Genomic DNA, 24,269 nt, shown 5'->3' with positions numbered 1-24,269 from the left:
ACTGTGACCAAATATGTGACAAAATTAGAAAGTAAATTAAATTCTCATTAAGAGACTTAAATTGTAAATGAGTGCAGTCCTTCTCAGGGACCCTGCATGGTTTATCATTGCTAATGAGCTTTTATTGACATGCTTGTCCTTCACTCTCTCTTCTTCCTTGCAGAGGGACAGGAAATGCATTTCAGTTTCTGAACTGTGATTGTGGCTGCGGGCTTCCTCCTTATTCTTATGGCCACAGTGTATACCAATTCTCAGAGAAGATTAATTTTCTCCTTCATTGCGGAACGAGGCTGTCTAAAAGCAGGGTTGTGTTATTTACAAAATAAATTGCAATATTTGTTGAGCCTTGTGAGTAAAAAGCAACCCCTGGAAAGATTGTTTAATGCTCTGGCTGATTAGAGTTTGTATCTGACCTCTATCCTCTTGTAGACATCCACACATCCACCCAAAGCTGAACAAATGGATGAACTTAATTTGATCTCTTCCTTAAGTAAAGAAATTGTGGTGCTTGTTGATAGGAAGTTGGTCTCTATTGGGTCTTTCAGCTGGTGGAAAAAAATAGACATCTCTTTCTTCATTTCCGCTTTTGCAATAATCTTGTTCCTTCTGCAATCACCAGACTGATTTTTAGATTGACATGCTGTTAATCAGTATGTAAAAACTGTGTAGGCAATCTAGGGGAAGAGAGAGGGGAAAATGAGAGAACACAAGAGAATGAGTGTCAGTCAAAGGAAAAAGAAATGCCCAGTTGGGCAGAAGGTTGAAATGGAAGTAAATAAATACAGGAGAAACAAACAAAAGACGACTTTTTCTCTGGCCCTGTACACTTGTGGTAATTACAGTAGCCCACAGTAGACAGAAAAGATAAAAGTAAATGTCTACCAGAAAGTTTAGGTCCTTTGGATTGAGGATGAAAAACGGCCTTTGGGGAGTACATAAAGTTCTTCAAAGGCTTTTCTGTTCTGAATACCAAACAGGCCGCTGGACAGATTCCCTTCAGAAGTGCTGAGAAAAGGTGATGCCAGCAGCGCCCGACATAGAAGTCTGGGAGGACAGTGCTTACTAATGAATGATTCATCTCAACTAACGCCGCCCATAATATTTTCCTTCCTTGAGCTGAGGTTGGGAAGGTGAAGATACAAAAATTCAAATGCATACACTTTAAAAGTTTAATTTTTGCCTTGTTATTATGCAGGCCTGTGTTCAGAACCAAAGCCTAGTCATTAATCCTTCCTGACCTGTGTGTTAACATTGCTACCTTCTGTATTTTAAAAGGCCCGAATAACCATCGCACGGGTTTATTTTCATCTCATAGGGATAGAATTTTCTAGGGCATAAACTGCCTCAAATGAAGTCACTTGGGGTTGAAAAATAAATTACTAGTTGTTGAAACTCGTTTTCCCTTAGTGTTTTATTTTCTAAGGTTGTCACATTTTACTTTATACTTATTTATTTCACTTACAGCAATTATGCAGTTAGCCCGAGGACACGCTAACTCACCATTTAAACACATTTCTAGGTCAATTAATATTATTTTAAGTCCCTAAGCTGTGGAATAGACAGTCCAACTAAGTTGCTTTAGAGATTCATAGGAAATGAAGACAATTAAACTTTCACTATTCTCTGGTTTTTCAGCTAATACGTTATTATTTGAATTATTTTAAAAACTAGGGAGTAATAGCTACTCTTTTGACTAGTACTATGGAAATAGATAATGATTTTGTTGCTTTGTGTTTTTTCTAAGTACAATAATTTTTTTGGTAAAAATGTCCTAAAAATAGCAATTAGAGTAGACTTCATTGTATTCTCATGTCTTAGTGAACTGTGAACCATTTAGTACATGGTTTTGTGTGAGAAATAACAATATTTTTGTAGGTATGTGCCAGGACATTTGGGTTTACATAAAAATATAAAAGGAACCAGATTTCCCTCCCATTGCATGTGTTAAAAACTACCGTGTACTTAACAATGAAAAATGGATAAACAATCTCTGATTGCACATAGTAATACTGGTTTGTGAAAAGTAAACATGCCCAGAAAAATTTTATTTTGAGGCAATATTTCTCTTTCAGTGATGCTGGTAGTGTTGAGAAATGTTTCTATTTATCATCATCTGTCTATCACCTTGCTGTATTAAATTCTGTTTAAAAATTGTCTTTTGAGTCAGATTGTGTGCTACCTAAGAAAATTGTCTCTCTCTCTCTTTTTTAAGTTTTATCAGATGGCATGTGCATCCTCACCAGAGGGAGTTGGGTGGTGAGGAAGTACCCCCGCCACCACCACCACCAAACACACAAGAATGGTCATGCTGTAATCTCTTTGTCATTTCTCCCTCCTTTTGGAATTTTCGGCATGCATGTACTCCAAACGTGTTTTCAAGCCATTGAGACTTCAACCACGTAGTCTGCGATGTGGGGTCCAGCTGCCTTAACCACCACGCTACAGTTGGCCCAGAAAATTCATCTTAATTGCATTGTAGGCATATCCACTTTTGTTTATACTCCGAATAATACCATGTTCATTCTTGAAGCTTGTTTCCAAGTGGTTTTCTCATCTTAAAATATTACATTTACTTTAAGAAAGAATGAAACCACTAAAAAATTAAAAGAATTTCAAATGTATTTTCATCATGGTCTCATGAATAGCCTCTCAAGTTATCATTAGGCAGGACCCAGGAATGATACAGGGTATTGAGTTTTGTAAGTCTCATTCCTGAAATTCACAGTTCAGATTTATTTTTCTGGCACTAAAGAAAGGCTGGTTTCCAGGGTTTTCTTTCAACTATTGAAACACCAAACTTCAGTAGGGAAAAAAAAATTGTCTCTGAATCAAAGACCACACAAACAACCTCTCGTGAAGAAATAGAATAATATGTCCTTTTACACAGTATTTTATTTCCTTTGTATTTACCCTTTAGAATCTTGTGAGAAAATGTCTGGGTAGTAATGATGCTAAGAAGGGTATAGGGCTGAATTGAGCCCTGGAGGCCCTAAGTGTGTTATCAAGAGAAAAAAACTGTTTCATCCGCATTTCATCCCATAAAAAATTACTGAACTGTAAACTATGTGTAAGGAAGTCTGGTTTCTGATTTCCTCAAGGTAACAATTTCAGTAAAAATATGTCGAAATGTCAATATTCATTTTTTTCCTCATATCTTTGATGCTTTTGATTTGCTGTCACCCTAGGATCTTTTCCTACTTGTCTGATCAGACAGCTCTTTAGGGAGGATGCTGGGGAAAGGCAATGTGAACTTTGAGATGTCTGCTCAAAGATGCCTCAGTGTCCACAGAGTAAATACTTCTGCACCTGGGAAGAAGTGAATATTTTCTTCAGAATTGAAGAAGGACTTGTCTTAATAAGGCATTTACTTTTATAGTATCTTGTGAGGTTTTTGAAGAATACTGAAGAGTTGACAATATATAACAATTATCAAAATATCTTTTGTACAGAGATATGTCTTTGAATTATTTTGGGGAGTGGCTTCAGAGGAATACTGGATTGCACTTTTCCGTTTATAGATTTAGAATATAGAGACAGCTGGTGGCATGGTGGTTAATGCTGCTGGATTCCACATGGCTGACTACACAGTTCAATTTCTGGATCTGGTAACTTGAAAAACAGGCTGGGAGTGTGTGCATGCATACTCAAAATTCCCAAAGGTGGGGGAACCAGCAGTTAGCGTAATGGCTATGTCACTGAACTCCCATGTAGTCGACTGTGGTTCGAGTCTCGGACCCAGTGGCTTAAAGTCACGCCAGGTGCGTGTGTGTGCGTGTCCAAGATCCAGAGAGGAGAATGGAGGAGAAGGGATTGTGGTGTGGCCGTCTCCCCTGGGGGGTGATTTCTCGCTTTCTGTCTCTCTGTCTCTGTCTGTCTTTCTGGCGAGCGCACGTGCCCTATAGCGAAAACCTCTCAAAAATAAATAAATAAATAAATTCCCAAAGAAGGGAGAAATGGAAGAGAAGGAATTGCAGCTTGGCCATCCCCAGTAAAGGGCTTTCTCACTTTCCCTTACTCTTCTGTCTCTCTCCAGCAAGCATACACACCTTCTGGCAAATTAAGAAAAAAAAAAAGGTATAGAAAATACTACATTATATTTGAAACATTTGGATTCAACCTAACTAATAACCCAGGGCAATAAGTATAAATGCTTCTATAAATTTACATTAACTGTCAAAGAAAAAATTATTACTGCATAAAGTGCATGACATTTATAAAACATTAGAAAGAATGGTACTTGATGATGTGGAGTTCTTCACGTGCATTAAAAAAACAAACGTAAAGGTCTGTAAAATAATTAAACTAAAAGACCCAATTGCACATTTCTCAGCTAGCCATGGAAAAACATGACTATTAAAAATTCAGTTTCAGGATGAAAACTGCCAAAAGACTTTCAAGTATAAATTAGAGTTATGTTTCTTAATGTGTACTAGGTGCTTGGCAATGTTTGGGAAATTCTGATGTAATAATCTGATTAGAAAGAAAGATAAAACATTCAAATATACATTTCAAAATTTGAAATACAAAACTAATTGATTTTCACAGAACTTCTTGAAGTTTTTAATTATTTTTAAACAGTGGGTAAGCATTAATCAATTTTTTCTTCTTTAATTTTCTGTGTTTTAAAATTAATTGCCGGAGAGCATGTGTATTCTCCAGAGACAGAGAGACTGGAGAAGAGATAAAAGCATCCTCTAGGGACCATGGTCATATCGCAATCCCTTCTCCCTTTCTCTATCCTGTTGGGATTTGGTGCATGCCTAGACACACACACCTGGCATGTCTTTCAAGCTGCCAGGTCTAGGATTCAAAGCACTGTCAGAAATGTGGAATCTGGCTTCCTTAACCACTAGGCTGTGAGGCTGGTCCTTTTTCTCTCTCTTTTTAAAAGTTTATTTATTTATTCACGATAGAGACGGCACCTGCATGCACTGGAAACAATAGGGTTTCATCAGCCCCTTTCCCTTTGCCCAGCTCATGAGGATCTTAGGCATGGAACCATCCGTCCAGTGTTTCAGGTCAGCCAGGCTGGGGATCCGAATCCATGGTCAGCTATGTGGCTTCTAGCGCTGCAGTCTGGTATAGTACCAACCATGCCACTGAGCTGGACCACACTAGCCTTTTTCTATGAGATAATATTATGTTAACTGGGTTGCAATTGGCTAATATATCTTCACATCACATATATTGCCTTACTTTTTTGCTAAATTGTTATTGCTTTGCTGTACTATTATGCTAACACGATTGCCATGATTCACAAACATGGCAAAACAGCTCAAAAAGATTTTTGAAATACAAAAGGACTGCTGAAACACCACAACTCTGAATAGCCTATACAGGGTAAATAATGAACAGACCCAATTGCAAATACAGATGCAAATCTTATTGCTAGTACAATCACATGCAGTGATGATTTCAGAATGAAACCTAAGCTCTCCTGGCTTTATCCTAAGTTTTGCTCTTTGCATAAACAAAGCTAGCTAACAAGCAAGTAAACAACCTATATTATTTTTTAAAAAGATTGTAAATAACAGTTATCGATAAATAGAATGGCATTTTGTTCATAAAGAAAGTAGAATAGGCTTCTGATTAATAATATAGCATATATCTAATTATACCATGCCTCTAGTTGGAAGTTTCACTTCTGAGTTGTACAAAATGAGTAATGTGCACCACATGATTTAGTTCTTTACCAAAAGAATTTTGATTGCTAAGTTCTCTTTTGATATAATAGAAAAAGAGTGTAGTAAGCTATGATGCAGACTTGAGTAAATTACCATTGAGATTAACATTGATACAGTTCAACAGCATATTTTGCAGGAAATGATATTGCTACAAAAATTATCACTAGATTATCAAACCATAGTTACACTTATTCTTCAAAGATTTCAGTGTCCAGGCATGAGAGCTATAGTTTATTTTAGGAATATATTTCTAAGACCACCAACCTAAGAAACAAACACAATTAGCCTTGGTCATCTAAATGCCTGAACACCCTTTCGACAAACTCTCATTATTTTTCCACTAGCACAAAATAGAGGAAATGGTATGAAAAGATAATACTTTTCAGGAGCATTATTCGAAGACCAATTTGGAATGACTCAAATCTAAAAGGATACTATGAGTAATTTCTTTCACTTTATCGTATATTTTAGAGTCATCATCAGACATGAGGGTGAGGTGAAGGGCTGTAAGTCACTTGTTAATGTAGGCAGTGCTGGGAGAAAAATGGGGCCACTTAGCTTTGAAAAGTCACATAGGACAAAGTAGGTGCCATTCCACAATAGGTGTCATCTTGCCCATGATTCAGTCGAGAAACAAACAGTGAAATGTGGGTGTGTAATTAAACTAAAGTTCTTTGGAGGAATGAATAGTTCCCACCAGAGGAACACTGCCAAGGGTATGGTGCTCACTTGAGTTTATGAATTGGCAGGTGACGGCTGATTTGTCTGACCTAAAGCCATTGGCCTTAACCATTATGCATTGGCGTGACTTCGATACATACACACACAAAGAAGCAATAGATCGATGATGTCCTTGTGCTCAGGACACCAGAATTTAATTTTAAAGAAAAAAAACATATGTCCACGGTGTTTTAAAAACTTGGGGAAAAATATCTGCAGTGAGAAAAACGTAATTATAATACTAAGCCAAAGAAGAACCTGCTTTCTCACATTATCACAGGAGGAAAAACAGATCACATCAAGACTCCATTCCTATCCATCACTATATTCCCTTTAATAGAATTTGTGTAACAATGGAGATATTGCATCTTAGCTTGAAACTTTCTAGGTTGTGAGTTTTTTTTTTTTCAATTGAATGGGAAAATAATTAATATATAGCATTATGGTGATCTGAGGGGACAGTAACAAATAAACTACAATATTCTTTTAGGCAATATTGAAAACATTTCTAACCTTTTATTCCAAAATAGTTTTTTCAATACTTAGGAGTGAGAATTAGCTTTCTTAGGTATAAAAGTGAGAAAGCTGAGGAAACAGTTTCATCAGGGACTTTTTTTTTTTTTTTTGTAATTTTTGCTGTAGGGTGTTGGTCACCAGAGGGACAGAAAGTGAGAAATCACTTCCTGAGGGAGTTGCCACACTGCAATCCCCTCTCCTCCAGTCTCTTATTGGGATTTTGAGCATGCATGTAACACGCCCTGCATGAGGATTCAAGCCACTGGGACTCAAACTGCAGTCGGCGCGTGGGAGTTCAGTGCCTTAACCACTATGTCTCCTGCTGGTCTCTCCATCAATGACTTTAACTAAAACTGTCCATCTCCTCCTTCTCTGAGCCCTACTCTAGGGATTCTAATTTGGTAGGTCTGGCAAAGGGCCCAGGCAGCTGTGCATTCAAATATTTCACTAAGATCTGTTTTAAGCTTTGAATCACTAAATGGGCTTATTCCAAAATCTTATTATAGTTCTAATAGTAAATGCTTCTCACTTTCAGGCCAGATTCAGTTTCATAATGTCTCCTGTGTTTATCTTCAGTAACATATCTTCAAACGTATTGTTACCTCTTGCATGTATTCTGCAATATTTTTCAGGTATTTATTTAATCCTTTGCTTTTAATTAAATTATGTTTTCAGTTACAACCATATATATGTATACATATACATTTTTAGTTTTAGCTTATATCTATATCTTTCTGTATCTATATCATCTCTTTCTCTCTCTCTGTCTGTCTCTCTCTCTCTCTCTATATATATATATATAGCTTGTATTATAGGTATTTGACATACATACACATAACCATATATGTAAAATATACACACATGTATAAAATATACATACATTTGTACGAGAAGCCTTGCTTCTGTCACACATATTGTCATATTATATATATTTTCAGAAAAATAAGAGAACTATGGACCAGCAGGTGGCGTGGTGGAAGAGGGAGAGGTGCTAGACTCTCCACATGGCCAAGTGTAATTCGAATCATGGACCTGGTGGCTTGCTTTCTCACTTTCACTCACACTTTCTTTTTTTTTTCCCCTCACGCTTTCTTTATCTATCTCTTTCTGGTGAGTACATGTTTCAAAGCAAGCTTTCTCACTTTCACTCACACTTTCTTTTTTTTTCCCCCTCACACTTTCTTTATCTATCTCTTTCTGGTGAGTATATGTGTCTAAGCAAGCTTAAAAATAATAAATAAATAAATCAATATAAATAATTTAAAAAATTATATAAATAACAAAGGGGAATGGTTGTATGTCAAACTAAGATAGCTGAAGAATACACCGCAGTATTCCAGGGGATCACTTGGGGAAATACAACCTTTCAAGGACATATTCAGTATTGAAAATGTTAACCTGTGTCTACACTTAAATAGTTTGTACCTAAGTTGAAATACTCTAACCTTATTAACATCATTGTTAAAATATGTTTCCACCACCAGATATGATAATATAGATTTTTTTATCTTATGAATGTATTCTAAAGTTATTTTATTTTTACTTTTTAATATTTTCACTCTATTATTCATGTGTTCTTTGAGTAATAAAACATGCTTTTCTTGAATAATAGAGAATTCTAAAAGTACACTGTGAGCATATGACATTGCTTCTATAATCTACTGAGGATGGCTCAGTTCTTTACGCATAAATTTAAATGCTTAAATTAGTCATTTTAGTAAAGCAGCTTGATATTGGCATAACCAGACATTTTCCACATGAGACACCCAAGATGTTGCAGTCTAGTCTATACTTTCCACTTTCTTCTTTGTATATATTTTTATGCCTTTGGTAATGTTAAGCATTTTCACACTACCTCCTTTATACAATTTCCCTCAAATAATCTTAAATAAAGGACTGACAGGTAGTATAGATACCATGCAGTTTAATCAGTTGTCTTTTTCTGGATTCAGCCACATCTTAAGGGCACCACAATCACTAATAACTTGGTCTCTCATATTCTCTTGGAAACCTGTAAAGGGAAAGATGTGAATATAATCCAAACTATTCTCTTTTTTCATTAAACAACTGCAGTCTCCATGAAGTCATGGATGACAATGTGAGGGTGAGTGAAAGAGATGCTTATGTGCTATTTACAGGACATAAAAAGAAATGAAGTGTTTTGTCTTTATGATGAGATGCAGAATTTCTATTTAATGGCCTATGTGGTAGTTTATAAGAATAAATAAAATGTTATATTTAAAAATAATATTAAAAAGCTTCATTCATTTTGCTGAGATAATCTACTATAAATACTATTTTAGGTTGATAGCCTTTTTATTTGATTATGGACAGAACCAGTTTTTATTTCATCTTAACCTCATCCATCTCAGAATTATGTTCGCTGATAGTCAAATATCATTAGGCTTGTCCAGTTCATTTATGCTCTGTACCTTGTTTAAACGATCAATTTTAGAAATATTGCCAAAGATTGATTCAAGCTTGCTGACTTATTTTCAGTGATTGATGAAACTGGAAATGTTGATATTTTTATTCAGTGTTTCACTTTTCATGCATCATTTTGCCTGTTTGAATTATATAAATCCTTATCATTGGTATTTGAAACACTTCAAAATCAATGAAGTCTTTCTATGATCTTGTTTCCATTCTTTACTGCTCTTAAAAGCTTTGTTCTCTAATGGGCTCAAAACGGTGTGTGTTGGACCATGTCAAAGAAGCCTTTTTCATGGTCATGTGTTTTTACCTTGATAACCAAATAAGTAAAATGATTCCAGTCTGACTTGTTGGATTTGAATCCTGGCTCTCCCAGTACCTCACTGCATGAGATTGGATAAGCATTTTCACTTCCTTGTTCTTTAATCTGGAACAATGGGATCAGTAGTGATACTGGTTTTATGGGGATTATTGGGACTAAATGAATCATTATGTGGAGAGAGGTCTTGGAATAGTGCCTGGCATAGCTTTCAAATGGTTCACAGGTATAATATGTATTTGCCTTTAAAACTGCTTGGAAAAAAATAATGAGTTCTCTTTTTCTGGATTCAACCACATTTATGAGTCACCAAGTATATAGTAAGCACTGGCTAGTACTGAGAACATAACTGAGAAGCAACTGACATGGTATTGACATGGCTGAGACACAGAGTCTGATCAGGAGGCATAGACAACTCAATAGGCAGTGATCATTGTGCCTGATTTTCTGATGAGGAAAGAATTAGGTTCTAACTGAGGATAATTATCCCCAGCGTATGCATCAGGGGAGGGTTTCTCGGAGGAAATAGGCAACTTGGAAATGACTCGGTATTTTTCTTTCACATGACCTTCCAGTTTTTGAATAATTGCTAATATATTCAGCAACATCCTTCATGGCAACTTTTGGATGGTCTATTTCTTCCAGTTTCTAGGAAAATACAGTTTTTTCATCTAAAGTCATACCCAATATTGTTGCAGTTATCTAGGAACATTTGGGTCACTCTCAAATCTTTTGAAGATTTTTATTCTCAACTCTTTCTCAGAACTAATTCCCGTTATGTCTTAGTGACTTTAATATTCATCTGGTCTATGCTGGGTTCTAGGTCCCATATGCCCTCTACTTGAATGGTCTTGAAGGATGCAGTCACTGATTTTTATCATCATATTATAGACCTTCCATTGACAACACAACCCCTAACTAATCTCACTCTCTGATGCTCTGGTCTGTGACTACACAGTCTATCTTTCCAGTTTGCTTCCTTGAGAACTTGGAATCCAAACATTCTCTAGCCATACCAGGACTACAAACTATTTGTCTTTATATCCTTCTTTTCTCTTTCTTTCTTTTCTCATATTCTGAATTATCCCCGGTCCAAGCTGAATTCCAAGATTTATCATTATAAACACCTCCACTTCTTTCCCCTTGTCTCACTTTATTGATCTCATCTAGGAAATCTTAACTGTAGTATTTTGGGCTTAAACTTTGCTATAAGTGGAAGTTTAAAAGTTTTAGTACTTACAGACTCTAGAAGGTACATGGTATACCTGGTATGCCTTTAACACGGAAGCTAAGGTTGGTGAGAGAGAGAGGGGAAGGAGGAGAGAGAGAGAGACTGACCTGAGGACCAATGCCTTGTTTAGGTCCATGGAATTATTACTATCCATGTAGTTTTAATTGGTGAGTTTAAGCAGACAGGAGCTCCAGGACATTACTCTGTGATTGAGGGGTGGTCACTTTAAGTTTGGGGCTCATGTCTGAATGTTCTCTTTAAAAGAAGTGCTAGGAAAGTGTAGAGACCAGTCTGCTGGGCAGGGAAGATTCCCCTGTTTTTATCTCTGGCACTGGTTGAAGCTGTTCAGGTAGGGCATAGAGTTGGGAACCACCAGGCCTGACTGAGCCATGCTTCTGGTGTGAGAAAGCTAAACTTACATTTAAAAATGAATGCTGAGGCAACATATAATTATACTCACTATACATCGTTTAATTAATTTCTCCATGTGTGCGGATAAACACACACATTCACTTAGTTTCACTTAAAACTTTTCACTATCAATCTGCAGAGAGCCCTTAATATGAGTCCGGCTGGAAGTCACATTGTTTCCTTAGCCATTTTTATTCACACTAGCCTGGATGATCATTTCACACCTTTTGTATTTGTTATCTATCACCGCGTAACAAATTACCCCAATAAGCAGCAATTTAATGAGACAAACATTAATTATATCACAGGTCTGACAGGTAGAAGCCTGGGTAAGTTTCACTGGATGTTTTTCACAGAGCTGCAAACACGCTCTGACCAGGGTCGCTATCTTCTCAGGGAGAAGCTTTGTGGGGGGAAGCTTGAAAGGAAGCAGAGGTCAGGGGCAGACATTTTGGAGGCTGTCCTCTGTGCCTTCCTTTTTTTCCTGAAATTTCGAGAACTTCCTTTTCTTTGTTTGCTATAGGGCATGTGCGCTTGCCAGAAAGACGGAGAGAGACAGAGAGACAGAGAGCAAGAAATCACCCCCTAGGAAGGATGGCCATGTCGTAATCCCTTTTCCTCCATTCTCCTCTTAGGATCTTGGACATGCACACACATGCGTCCAGTATGAGTTTACCACCGGGTCGTGGACTGGAACCGCAGTCACCTACATGGGGGTCCAGCGACATAGCCATTACACTAACTACTGGTCCCCAAAACTTTCTTTTTTTATCTATAGCAAAAATCTCTCAAAAAAAATTGTGGGGAACAAACATAAAAATCCTCCACAGGCCGCCACCACAGTACCTACCTGCCTTTATGCTATGCCAATATTTTCTTGCTTCTTCCATTCTATGGATGGGTTGTCTTTGCACAATGAACATTTAAGTTCAACCTCTCGCTTGTACTCCAGAGCTAATGTCCCTTTTGGGTATTTAAGGGTATTGCTTTAATAATTTTCCTTTCTTTTTTCTGCATCATCAAGTCTTCTGTCTCTATTGGATCATTCAGATTATCCTGTACTTTCTTATATTTTCAAAACTGTCTCTTGATTATACATCCCCTATAGCTACTACCCATGTTTGTACTTGCCTACTGGAAACTAAGTGAAAAACATGTTTCTGTTTACCTCAATTTCTCTCTTCCTATACCTTCTATAATAACTCCAGTGTTCCAGGATGTTAAAACTGTACTTATTGGGCTGGCCTCATGGCCTACTGGTTAAGGGTACAGGTTCTCATATGGCCAACTATTGTTCAAATCTCAGCCCCAGTGACCTGAAAAACATGATGAGCGTGTGGGTGTGTGCATGCTCCAAATCCTGACACTTAAGAGAATGGAGGAAAGGAATCATGGATGGCCATGTCCCATGGAGAGTGCTCTCTCCCTCTCTCTTCTGTCTCTCTTGGGAAAGCACACATACTCTCTGAAATTATAAAAAAGCAAACAAAAAAACAAAGTATGCTTATCCTTTTAGAGTCTTATTTTATTTTCAATGATATTCTTAATTTCAGAAATTTGTTGTCACAATTCTTTTTTTTTTTTAGAGAGGTTTTTTGCTATAGGGCGCCGGTGCTCGCCAGAGAGACAGAGAGAGACAGAGAGACAGAAAACGAGAAATCACCCCCCAGTGGGGATGGTCACGCCGCAATCCCTTCTCCTCCATTCTCCTCTCGGGATCTTGGGCATGCACACACATGCGCCCGGCGTGAGTTTAAGCCACCAGGTCCGGGACGTGAGCCACAGTCGACTATGTGGGAGTCCAGTGACATAGCCATTACACTAACTGCTGGTCCCTTATTACAATTCTTTATAGAGGGCAGAGAAAGCAGATGGGTAATGGCTATGGGAGGATTCAAGAATGTCAAAATCTCAATAACCAAGAGACCGAAGGGATGTAATCTTTCTTTAGCATGTATGACTTCTGTAAAATAGCAAATTGAATCCTAAATTGGGTCATTTTCAGTTTACCAGTGACAGAATATTCATTGCGTGGCAATCAACCTTGCATACTGGTAAATTCAGTCTGTGTTTGGTGGTTTAATGACAGCTTTCCCTTTGAAAACTTTGTTATTATTTTATTTCTGAGAGAGATTTAAGCTTTCCAGCCAAAATTAGTTGTAAAAAAGTTACTCTTTTCCACCCTGGAGTATTGAATGTGTTCATCCCTCAAAACTCTCTTATCCATGGTGCTGCTGAATAATAATACATGAAACACACACAGCCTGTTCTTTCCCATGCTGTGTTTACCGGGGGTTTTCTAGAAGTTATTTGAGCCTGGAAATTGGTCTGCTATGTTTTAAAAATATTCCGATGGTTTCAGTCCTCACAGAACCAGGGAGGATTGGAAGGGTTGATGCCATCCAGCCAATGTGTATGACCTCTTGGAATTTATATGCCTCAAATGACTTTATAAATTGTCATTTAAATAGGGTTCCAAGGCAACAAAGGTAATTCTAACTACTGTTATAGCTGTTACATCTGATAAAAGTTTAGATTTATTAGCTTCCTGTAAAATCACAGCATTCTTACAGCTTCGCTTTGCCAAAAACACCTTTATTTTTCAAAGGAACAACCCACACCTGAGAGAGTGAAATGCGCATGGACAAGAGCTGGTACTAACTCGCCACAATACTCTATTATACTCTTCCTCCAGGAGAAAATCTCTCTCTAGAATTTCAGTTCCTCTCTAGAGCATTTTAATCTTGACCCATCTGCTACGTTTGTGTTGCAGAGCTGCTCAAGAACGCTGAACTTTAGGTATTAGGAGTGAAATCATTTCTAAAGGCCCAGGAGGATCTTTACTCTACTGAGAGATATATAAACTTCAGAGCGAATCAAAGGGAATAAAAACATGACAAATAGATGTGAAAAACTAAATAGTACTGTCTGGAATCTACCATCCTTGACAATGTCCCCTTGATTTAATCCCTAAGACTAGTAACATTTTATGTATGTGTGTTTTGCGTTTTAGCAAAATATTCTTTTGATTTCCAGGGGAGTTTGTCAAATGCGCAATGTATGTTTCCGGCACAACGACTCCTGATAAGCGCATGCATCGTGCTGTTCTTTGTGAATATTGATTTGCACAGACGTAGCTGACACACCATCAGCTGCTCTACTGTGTCAGCTACTCAGTTACTTACGAGTCGCTTTCAGTATTTGCCAATAAAAATATTAATGTAGTAGCAACAGAAAAGGGCTGAGACTGTGCTGAATTAAAATCTTACCTAGGTAGTACTCTGGTTAATATTTCAACTCAGCATTCAAGTAAATTAAAAATCTTAGCAGGATTAATCTGAGTATTTTTTAAGAAAAGAGAGTTAACACTGTTTTTCCTTTTTGGACTTTGTGTACATATTATTAAAACAATAACGTGCTCCATAATTGGGATGGCAGGAAATTCATTGCCTATGTTATCTATATCAAACTGATTTAATGTATGACTAGTTGCTTCATAGAGAGAGAGAGAGACAGAAAGCGAGAAATCACCCCCCAGGGGGGATGGCCACACCGCAATCCCTTCTCCTCCGTTCTCCTCTCGGGATCTTGGGCACACACGCACATGTGCCCAGCGTGAGTTTTAAGCCACCAGGTCTGGGACGCGAACTGTGGTTGACTACGTGGGAGTCCAGCGACATAGCCATTATGCTAACTGCTGGTCCCCGGGTTTTTCTTTTCTGAGGTTAGAAAATATTAATAAGAAAATGTTAAAAAAAAATCCTTTTTGGTGAATTTTTATGTGAAGCACCATAGAGCAGACACAAATAATTTAATTGAATCTTACCTTCAAATGACACAGACTTAAAAGGGAATAAGAAGTGTAAATGTATTTTTTTTTAATATACAAGATGATCAGTGATGTGCCATAGAAAATAAAGAAAAGATACATCCTAAAGTGGTGCTCAGAAGAAGTTTCATGAAGAGTGGTTGGTAATTTTGAGCAAGGCCTTTCACGTGTGGATTTGATTTGTACATGTGGCTAGAAGGATGGAGAGGTTTGGAAGGATGTTCTAGACATAGAAACACATCAGAAAAAAAGCATAGAGGATAGTAAGGCATACACAACCATGCCAAAACATTAGTTTGGTTGATTATACGTGAGAGAAATGGATCAGTAGAGGTAATTTTGAAAATATAGGTTGAAGCCATATTGAGTCAGGCCCTGAAGGCTGGAACAAAAGATAGATTTTACTTGTAAGCCATGGGGCATTTGCAATTTCACTTCCTTGATTGTTGCTTTTCCCAGCTTCCCAAGGCATGGCTGTTGGGCCTTAGCCCTGAGGCAGACTCAGCTCTGCTCAGAGCAGGAGGTATTTCTGCATTCTGTTACCACCATTTGGTAACACTCGAACAGTCTAAGTGTGTTGCCAACCAGCTCTAATATCTGGCATATGGCCTCTGAGACTCATGGAACCTTTCAGCTGTAGCAATCCTACTTTGCCACGGTAGGCTGGTCAAGCTGCAAAGTAGACACGGGGAAAAAAGCCCACATGGAGGTCTTTTCAGTTATCCAAAGAACTATTTCACTTTGTAATCAACACTGACATTTCTCTAGATTGCAATATAATTTTCTGGCATCCTTAACTTGTCCTGAATGCTGATAAGTCCCACTTTGGGAGAGATGGGTTATTCTAGTTTGAACTTCTGGTAACCAACGAGAGACCTGCTATAGATAGCAAGATGACTAGAAATAGGATTCTGCATTTTCACCCACGTAAGTCTGCTCCTTCAGTTAGATTAGAGTCCCTTCCATCTCAGCCCCAGACAACATCTGCTAAATCTTTCCTGAGATTGCCACATTTGGACTTTATGTCTTGGACTCCTCAGATACCGACCTTCTGGACACTTCCCCAATTCCAGCAATTGTGTTCTTCTTACAAAGCTGGGATTGTGTGGCCCCAGTATGTATCTTGCTAGGAGAGGGTAGGGAAATTCATTTGTGTATTTGACTATGGCTTAGTGTCTGAAAATGATTGTAAGAATTTTAAAAAGATAACTATTAAGAAATATTAAGCATACAAACAACAAATATTACACATAATATACAAAAAATGTATAAATCTGAGGGAAAAAAGTGGTCCTAGGCAAGGAGTAGCACCTAAAAATTATCAACTACAAGTAATAAACGGTCTACCAGCATTTAGCTATACTCTCAAGAAATTGCGGACAACTGTGAAGAATTATGTAACAGATAGCTCTTCCGTTTTTACATCAAAGATAATTTACCTTGCCTGGAAGGTTTTCTGACATATATGAGTCTATGGTTTGTACTTAAGTTTTTATATTCGAAATTTTCTAGAGTGAATTCACATAATACTATTGTTGTCTTTCTTTTTTAAAAAAATATCAAGTTGGAATGTTTCAATTCATAGCAATGATCATTCTTCATATGCTTATTGAGCAATTTCTGTACAAATGATTTATCAACCTGAGTGAAAATTTCTTATGAAAAAATTACCTTTAAATGAGGTTCATTTGTAAGATATAAAAATCACCTATGCATTTTTTACCTTTTTATCTAAGAGTCTCCATGGGCATTTTCAAATTACCAGATAATCTTTTGTCTTTGGCATCTTTCTAAATTGAGATCTAATGGCTTCTCACGAGATCTCTTGAATAAATAAGGAACACATGCATGGAATTTGCATGGCTATCTCAGAAATCCTTAGGCTCAAGGTGAAAACATTTGTGCTTTATCATACAGACTTTACTACACCACCAATGAAATATGAAATAATCTATTATAGGGCCACATCACTGGTGGAGCAAAGCATCAGCTCGATGGGATTCCAAGTCACTGAAATTTCTTATCAATCAGATTATAGTATGGCATTAGAAAAATAATGTGTATTGTCTAGACAACTTCAGAGCATTTGTTTTGTTTTTCCGTATCCATTCCAGTGTACAGTAAACCGCTGTCATTGTCAGGTTGTTTTCTCACTATTTTCACCAGCACAGCAGCTACATACTGGAGAAAGAATTGATAATAGCTTTGTGAATATAGCCTATGGTGAAAATCTACCCAGTCATAGATTTAAAGTATTGGGTTATCAGAAAAGTCAAGATGTATTTTTCTACGCAGAAATATATCATGACTTTTCTGACAACCCATATTTGGGGTATATAAGATTCATAGTAGTTCCCAGCTCAGGACAATTGAGTGAATGACAAGTTTTTATTTATTTATTTATTTTTAATTAATTAATTTATTTTTTGAGAGTGTTTTGCTATGGGATGTGTGTGTTCTCCAAAGGCAGAGACAGAAAGTAAGAAATCACTCCCTGGGAGGATGGCCATGCAGCAATCCCTTCTCCACCAATCTTCTCTTGGAATTTTGGGCACATACACACACAAGACTAGCATGAGTCTTAAGCTATAGGGTTTGGGATTTGAACTGCAGCTGACTACATGGGAGTCCAGCATCATAATCATTATGCCATCAGCTGGTCCCTAGTGAATGACAATTTCTAAATAAAGTGTTATTAATGAAATAGATATATAAATATTACATAAAAGTTATTTTTTTCAGTTATATAACCACATTATATATCAGTATCATATCCTAAAATCTTTTTACGATTTAAAGATAATGCTGGATTCATTGTGATCTGATTTGTCTTCTTTTTTTTAAAAAAAAAATAACAATTTGAGATAGCAATTGGCTAATTATGTTTTTAACGTAATTGCAATATTCATCCAGCCAATATAATTTAAAATCCATAAAGGATTTGTTGGTATAATTTATTTGCATTGACCACAGTAAAAGTTCACATTCAGTGTTTATTTTGATCACTAATCTAATGCAATATTATCATGAAGAAATCTCATCTCTTGTACAGTATGAACAATATTTGTTTCTGTGCCTAACAATTTTTCTATTTCTATGAATACAGTAATGCCCATAGTAGACATTTTAGGCAGTATAGTGAAAAATCTGCCTCTCAAGATTTCCATCCTATTCCCTAGAAAAAAATCTTGTGTATCCTTCCAGGATTTTTCCAAGCATGTGCACAAGCATATGGACACATCTTATTTTATACTAGTGGGATAATGCATTCCAACTGCTCTGTCATTTCCGGACACATCTTATTTTATACTAGTGGGATAATACATTCCAAGTGCTCTGACATTTCTTTTTTTTATCTTGGAGAGTTTTACAGATTAGCATAAAAAAAACTACTTCATTCTTTTAAATATTATACACACACACAAACATATATACACACATATATACTACATATGTAGTCTTCCTTTCTGAGAATGTTCATTTTATTTCACCAGTTGCCTACTGAGAAACATTAAGGTCATTTATGTTTTCTTGCCCACCCCCATACAAACAGCAATGTAAAAATAATCTTGTACACGTATTTCTGAGTCATGCACAAATATGTGTGTAGAGTAGATACCCCAAAGTAAAAGTAGTGAGTCAAAGATTTACTTTTGATAAATTCCTCTTCATAGAGATTGTATCAATGAATATTCCCACTGATGACATATAGGAATAAATATTTCTTTATACTCTCAGTAATACCTTATACTCTCAGTCTTCACTTATTTAAAAAATATTAATCATTACCATTCTTTCCCTGCTTAATTTTCTTCCATAAACCTTATTACCATCTGACATTATATATCTACTTTTTAATTTTTTTTTTCTCATTGAGAAATTAGCTACGCAGGGAGGTATTTTATCCAATTTGTTCACTGCTGTAGCCTCAATATTTAGAAGTGTTTCAAGAACATGCTGCTTGCTCTACACATATTTATGCCATAATTACTGAATAGTTGAAAGAGTTGTATTTAGGATTTAAACCCTGTATAAGATGATACTTACTGACATAAATGTATCAGAGTTTTCTCTTACGATTCTATGATTTGTGTCTTCAATTCTTGACTCTACAATTACCTTTTAAAACTGTGCATTTTTTTTCTTCTGGTGCATTTACATTATTTCAGAAATAACAACTTTATGTTTTATACTTAGTTTAAAGTTTTTAGTAAGGCATGTGGTAATAACCCAGCAATATTTTTCCTCAAAATCCTATAAAACATTTTCAAAAATCCAAGCCTGGATTGTCTTTGAGAACAAAATAGATTTTTGAAAATGTTTTATAGGATTTTGAGAAAAAAAAACTATAACAAAGATCCCTTAAAATGTTTAAATTCTTACAGTAAAAGTTTAAACAGATATTTATATAATAAAAGAGGAAATATGAAGTATGTTTTTTAAAAAAACTTTTTTTTAGGGCTTTTTGTCTTGTTCTATTGATCTACGTATGAATTTTAGTGCCATGTCACATTATTCTACTTCCTTTAACTCAATAATGTATTTTATTAGTTAGGGCTATTTTCTTCTAAATACTATTACTTCTCAAAACTTTTGACTAATTTGTTGATTTCTTTCAGTTTGTTTCAAATTGCTTATCATGTTTTGACAAATATGTTACTTTCAATGGAATGGTAATTTATGGGATCATTTAAGGGAAACTCAAATACTATGTATAATATTGAGGTTTTTCTCTTCAAGAAAACTTTCTATTTATTCAAGACTTTAAATTTTTTAAAAGAATTATTTATTTTATTTTAATTATTATTATTATTATTGTTTTAAATTTTTACTAGAGAGAAACAGAGAGAGGAAAAGTGAGAAAGCAAGCCACTAGGTCTGGGACTTGAACTGGGTTTGCCATGTGGGAGTCCAGTGCCTGAACCAACATACCATCTGCCAACCCAAAGGCTTTACATTTTGAAGTTTTTCACACATTTCTTAATTTTTATTACTAGGTATTTACTGTTGTTTTTGTATATGACATTGGTTGAGAATATATTTCCTAATTGTTATTGTTTTGTTTATAATCCTCTTACTAAACTCTCCCAGGTTTGCAATAATTCCTTTTAAATTTTTCCATATATAAAATCATGTCATCTGAAAATACTAATCTTAATTTTTTGCAGTTGTCATATTTCATTTTATTTTTAAAATATCTCATTTTGGCTTGTAGAAATACTTTAAAAATCTGAGGTGACATGGTGGTTGGGAGCCCTGAACTCTCACATGGCCGACCGTGGTTCAAGTCCTGGAACTGGTGGCTTGCTTTCTCACTCCTCCCCACCCCCATCCCTCTCTGGTCAAACTAAAAATAAATGAAGTTAAATAAAATAATTCATTTTTTTTGAGAGGTTTTTGCTGTAGGACGTGTGTGCTCGCCAGACAGACAGAGACAGAGAGACAGAAAGCGAGAAATCACCCCTCAGGGGGGATAGCCACGCTTGTAATTCCTTCTTTTCCCTTTGCCTCTCGGGATTTTGGGCACACACACATGTGCCTGGCATGAATTCTAAGCCACCGAGTCTGGGACTCGAACGCCAGTCCCGGACCTGATGGCTTGCTTTCTCGCTTTCCCCCTCTCTCTGGTCAAATTAAGTAAAAAAATAATTCTTTAAAAAAAAAAAAAAAGTGAACCAGGTCTGGCGGGCGGCGAGCAGAAAACTAATATTCTGCAAAGCTGACCCAGAAGGACTGGGTCTGGATTTGTGTCCAGAAACTTCCTCGGGTATGATGGGTACACATGGGCCTGTTATCTGCCTATCTGGAGCTGGGTGCGGATCACATCACAGAGAACTGTCTGTGGCACTGTCTTTCTCTCTTTCTGTCTATCATTCATGGGGGAAATAAACATTTAAAACTCATGGAAAAAAATCTTAAAAATTATATGAAAATCAAATTATGAGTTTTATCTGGGCTCTGAGGTAGACTATAGCTTATCACTATTTATGAAAAATTAGAACTTGTTATTAGATTATTTTTCTACTTTCTGACTAAACCCATTCAAACATTTTCTAAATAAGAGACTGTGTGGTGTCACAACAGTGAAATACAATGTTCTACAAGGCAATTCCACATGGGAAGGCTTTAGGTTCAAGTCAGGAAACTTCCCTAGCTACTCTGATTATGTGCTTGCCCATGATCCCAGACTGGGTAAAGGTGGGGGATAAATCATAGCAACAAGACTCTCTTTAGAGTGCTCTCTCTCCTGTTCTTTATCCCACCCATAAAAGAAAAAATAACTTAAAAATTGTTTTCTAAGGGTCAGCAGGTGGCATGGTGGTTAAAAAGCATGATCAACCATGGTTCAAGTCCTGGATCTGGCAGCTTGACCATCATGCCAGGTGCATGTGTACATATGCCCAAAATCCAAAGAGGAGAATGGAGGAGAAAGGATTGTGGTGTGGGTATCCCATCAACGGATGATTTTTCACTTTCCCTCTCTCTGTCTTTCTCCAGCAAAGGTTTGCATCTTATGGCAAGAACCCCACTCCCGAAAAAAAAAAAGTTCTAAATGAGAAATTGTTTATTTAATTTTAAATTTGCAAGAAAACATGAGATAATGATTAAAATTTGTTGAAAGAAAATATGGTACTAAGCCTAGCTTGATGGTACAAATGTTAATGTACAGAACTGTAGTACTAGAAGCCACATGGCCTACCATGAGTTTGGATTTTGAGTTGATCTAAAAGCATGCTAGATACATGCACACCCAAGATTCTAATGGGCTGGAGGTCGAAGGAAAGGGGATTGCAGCACGATGAAATTATTTTAAGTGTGCCTATCTCTTTCTTCATGTGTCTCTTTTTCTCTCATGAGTGTATATGCTATTATAAATAAATTATTTTTGAAAAAGAGAAAATATGGTGTTGGCATAAAAACACATAGACCAGTGGAACAAATGAACCCAATCATATATAGTCAAGTAATTCTCAGCAAGATCATCAAGAAGACACCAACAGAAAGGCAAGTCTTTTCAATAAACGGTGTTGGAAAAGCCAGATGTCCACATGAAAATGAATGAAATGGGACCCTCAATTACATCTTACACTAAAATGGATGCAAAATAGATGAATGACTTAATCATAAAACCTGAAACCATAAACTCTTAGAAGAAACAGGACTCTTGGGCCAGCAGGTGGGGCAGTGATTAAGATGTTGGACTCCCACATAGCCAACTACAGTTTGAGTCCTAGCATGGTAGCTTGAAAATCACGCTGTGCACCTGTGAGTGTGTGCTCAAAATCCCTGGAGGAGAACAGATTGCGGAGTGGCTATCCCCTCTAGGGGAGTGATTTCTCTCTTTTCCTCTCACTGTCTCTCTTCATCTCTCTCTAGTTCTCACAGGAGCAAACACACACACACACACACACACACACAAAAAAAAAACAGAAAAGAAAAGGAGATCCTGCTGTTGGTGACAATATGAATGACCCTAGAAGATGTTATGCTAATGAAGTAAGTCTAACAGAGAAAGAAAAACACTACATGATCTTATTTAAGTGTGGAATCTTAAAAATAATATATATAGAAAATGGGAGTGAAATAGAGATTACTAGGAGTAGGGGGGATTGGAAGAAATGGAAAGATATAATGAAAGGGTACAAAGTTGCAGCTACACAGGGTGAAAAAATCTGGAGTCTGATGTACACATTAAGAATGCAGAAAATTATAGAGAATTAGATACTGATAACTTATCAAGAGATTTTATTTTTAGATACTCTTACTACAAACAAATAAGAGAAAGAACAAGGAGGACGAACAAAGAAAAAGGAAAGTAGCTATATGAGAAGACAGGTATGTTAATTGTTTGATTTTAGTTATGCCTATACATATTAGATTGAGTTAAGTATATAAAAACATCAAGTTGCATACTTTAAATACATAAAACAAAGTGTTGTTGATAATAAAAAAGAAGTACATTCTTTACATTTCCAGAAAAAAGAAAAAATATATTTAGAATTTTTGTAAACAATCAGAAATTATTTCTCATAAGGATAAAATTTCTTTTAGAAACATATTTTAAATTTTTTGAGAGGTTTTTGCTATAAGATGCATGTAGTTGTCAGAAAGACAGAGAGAGACAGAGAGACTGAAAGTAAGAAATCACCCCCAAAGGGGGACGGCAACACCACAATCCATTCTCCTCTCGAGATCTTGGACATGCACGCACACGCGCCCGGTGTGAGTTTAAGCCACTGGGTCTGGGACTCGAACTGCATGGGAGTCCAGCAACATAGCCATTATGCCATCTGCTGTTCCCCCATACTTTAATTTTAATAGACATGTGACCTAAGATTAAAAAAAAATCTGAAACAAAGAACTACCCCAAGAAAACCTTAATACGAAATGATCTAAAAACCTGGTATGAGTTATTTCAGTTATGTTTCATTAATGTTTTCTGCATAGTTTCACTACTATGAAAGTCAGATCAATGGTAACTACAAACCAAATGCAAATTTTGTAGGCTCAATTTAGAATTTGAAAAATTATTTCAAAATTTTTTAACCAAAAAATTGTAAATAAAGTTTATACATGTAGTATTTGGTTGTAGCAGTTTTTCTTGAATAAGTTTATTTATAGAAGATTCATGCAGTCTATTTAATTGTTCATTTTATTATTATCAAGGCTAGAATATAAAATCCAAGTGAAGGTTAGATAAAATATATTTGAAATATGCAAAATGTAAGAACCAATGTCACTGAAATTAAAGTTTTTATATCCCATTAAAATCAATTCAAAGGGCTAATCGAGTGCCCAGAAGAGGTTAAAATGACTGGACTTAGACTTTTGGCAATTCAAGATAGGAATATGCAATGCACACTCAATGTGTTATTTTATTCTCTTATATAGAAGATACGATATCACAAACAGGTGGGACTATATATTAGATACATTCAAAAAAAGCTTACATGTATTGATTCAATAGTAGGAACTTAGGAAATAGTTGACCTAAATTTCTTTTTTTGGAGAGGTTTCTGCTACAGGGTGCATGCGCTCGCCAGAAAGACAGAGAGAGAAAGAGAGACAGAAAGCGAGAAATCACCCCCCAGGGGGATGGCCACGCTGCAATCCCTTCTCCTCCAT

At 36.4% G+C, this 24,269-nt stretch overlaps 2 pseudogenes; one reads left to right on the top strand and one right to left on the bottom strand.

Moving 5' to 3' along the window:
- LOC102483674 (LON peptidase N-terminal domain and RING finger protein 3-like) overlaps window positions 1-578 on the bottom strand; it is a 45,974-nt pseudogene extending 45,396 nt beyond the window's left edge.
- Window positions 579-9,006: 8,428 nt separating this feature from the next.
- LOC102483260 (protein SDA1 homolog) overlaps window positions 9,007-24,269 on the top strand; it is a 29,548-nt pseudogene continuing 14,285 nt past the window's right edge.

The sequence above is a fragment of the Tupaia chinensis genome, unplaced genomic scaffold (genome assembly GCF_000334495.1).
Source record: "Tupaia chinensis unplaced genomic scaffold, TupChi_1.0 Scaffold000393_1, whole genome shotgun sequence".
Classification (NCBI taxonomy): Eukaryota; Metazoa; Chordata; class Mammalia; order Scandentia; family Tupaiidae; genus Tupaia; species Tupaia belangeri.
This window is presented reverse-complemented; position numbering and strand designations above follow the sequence as displayed.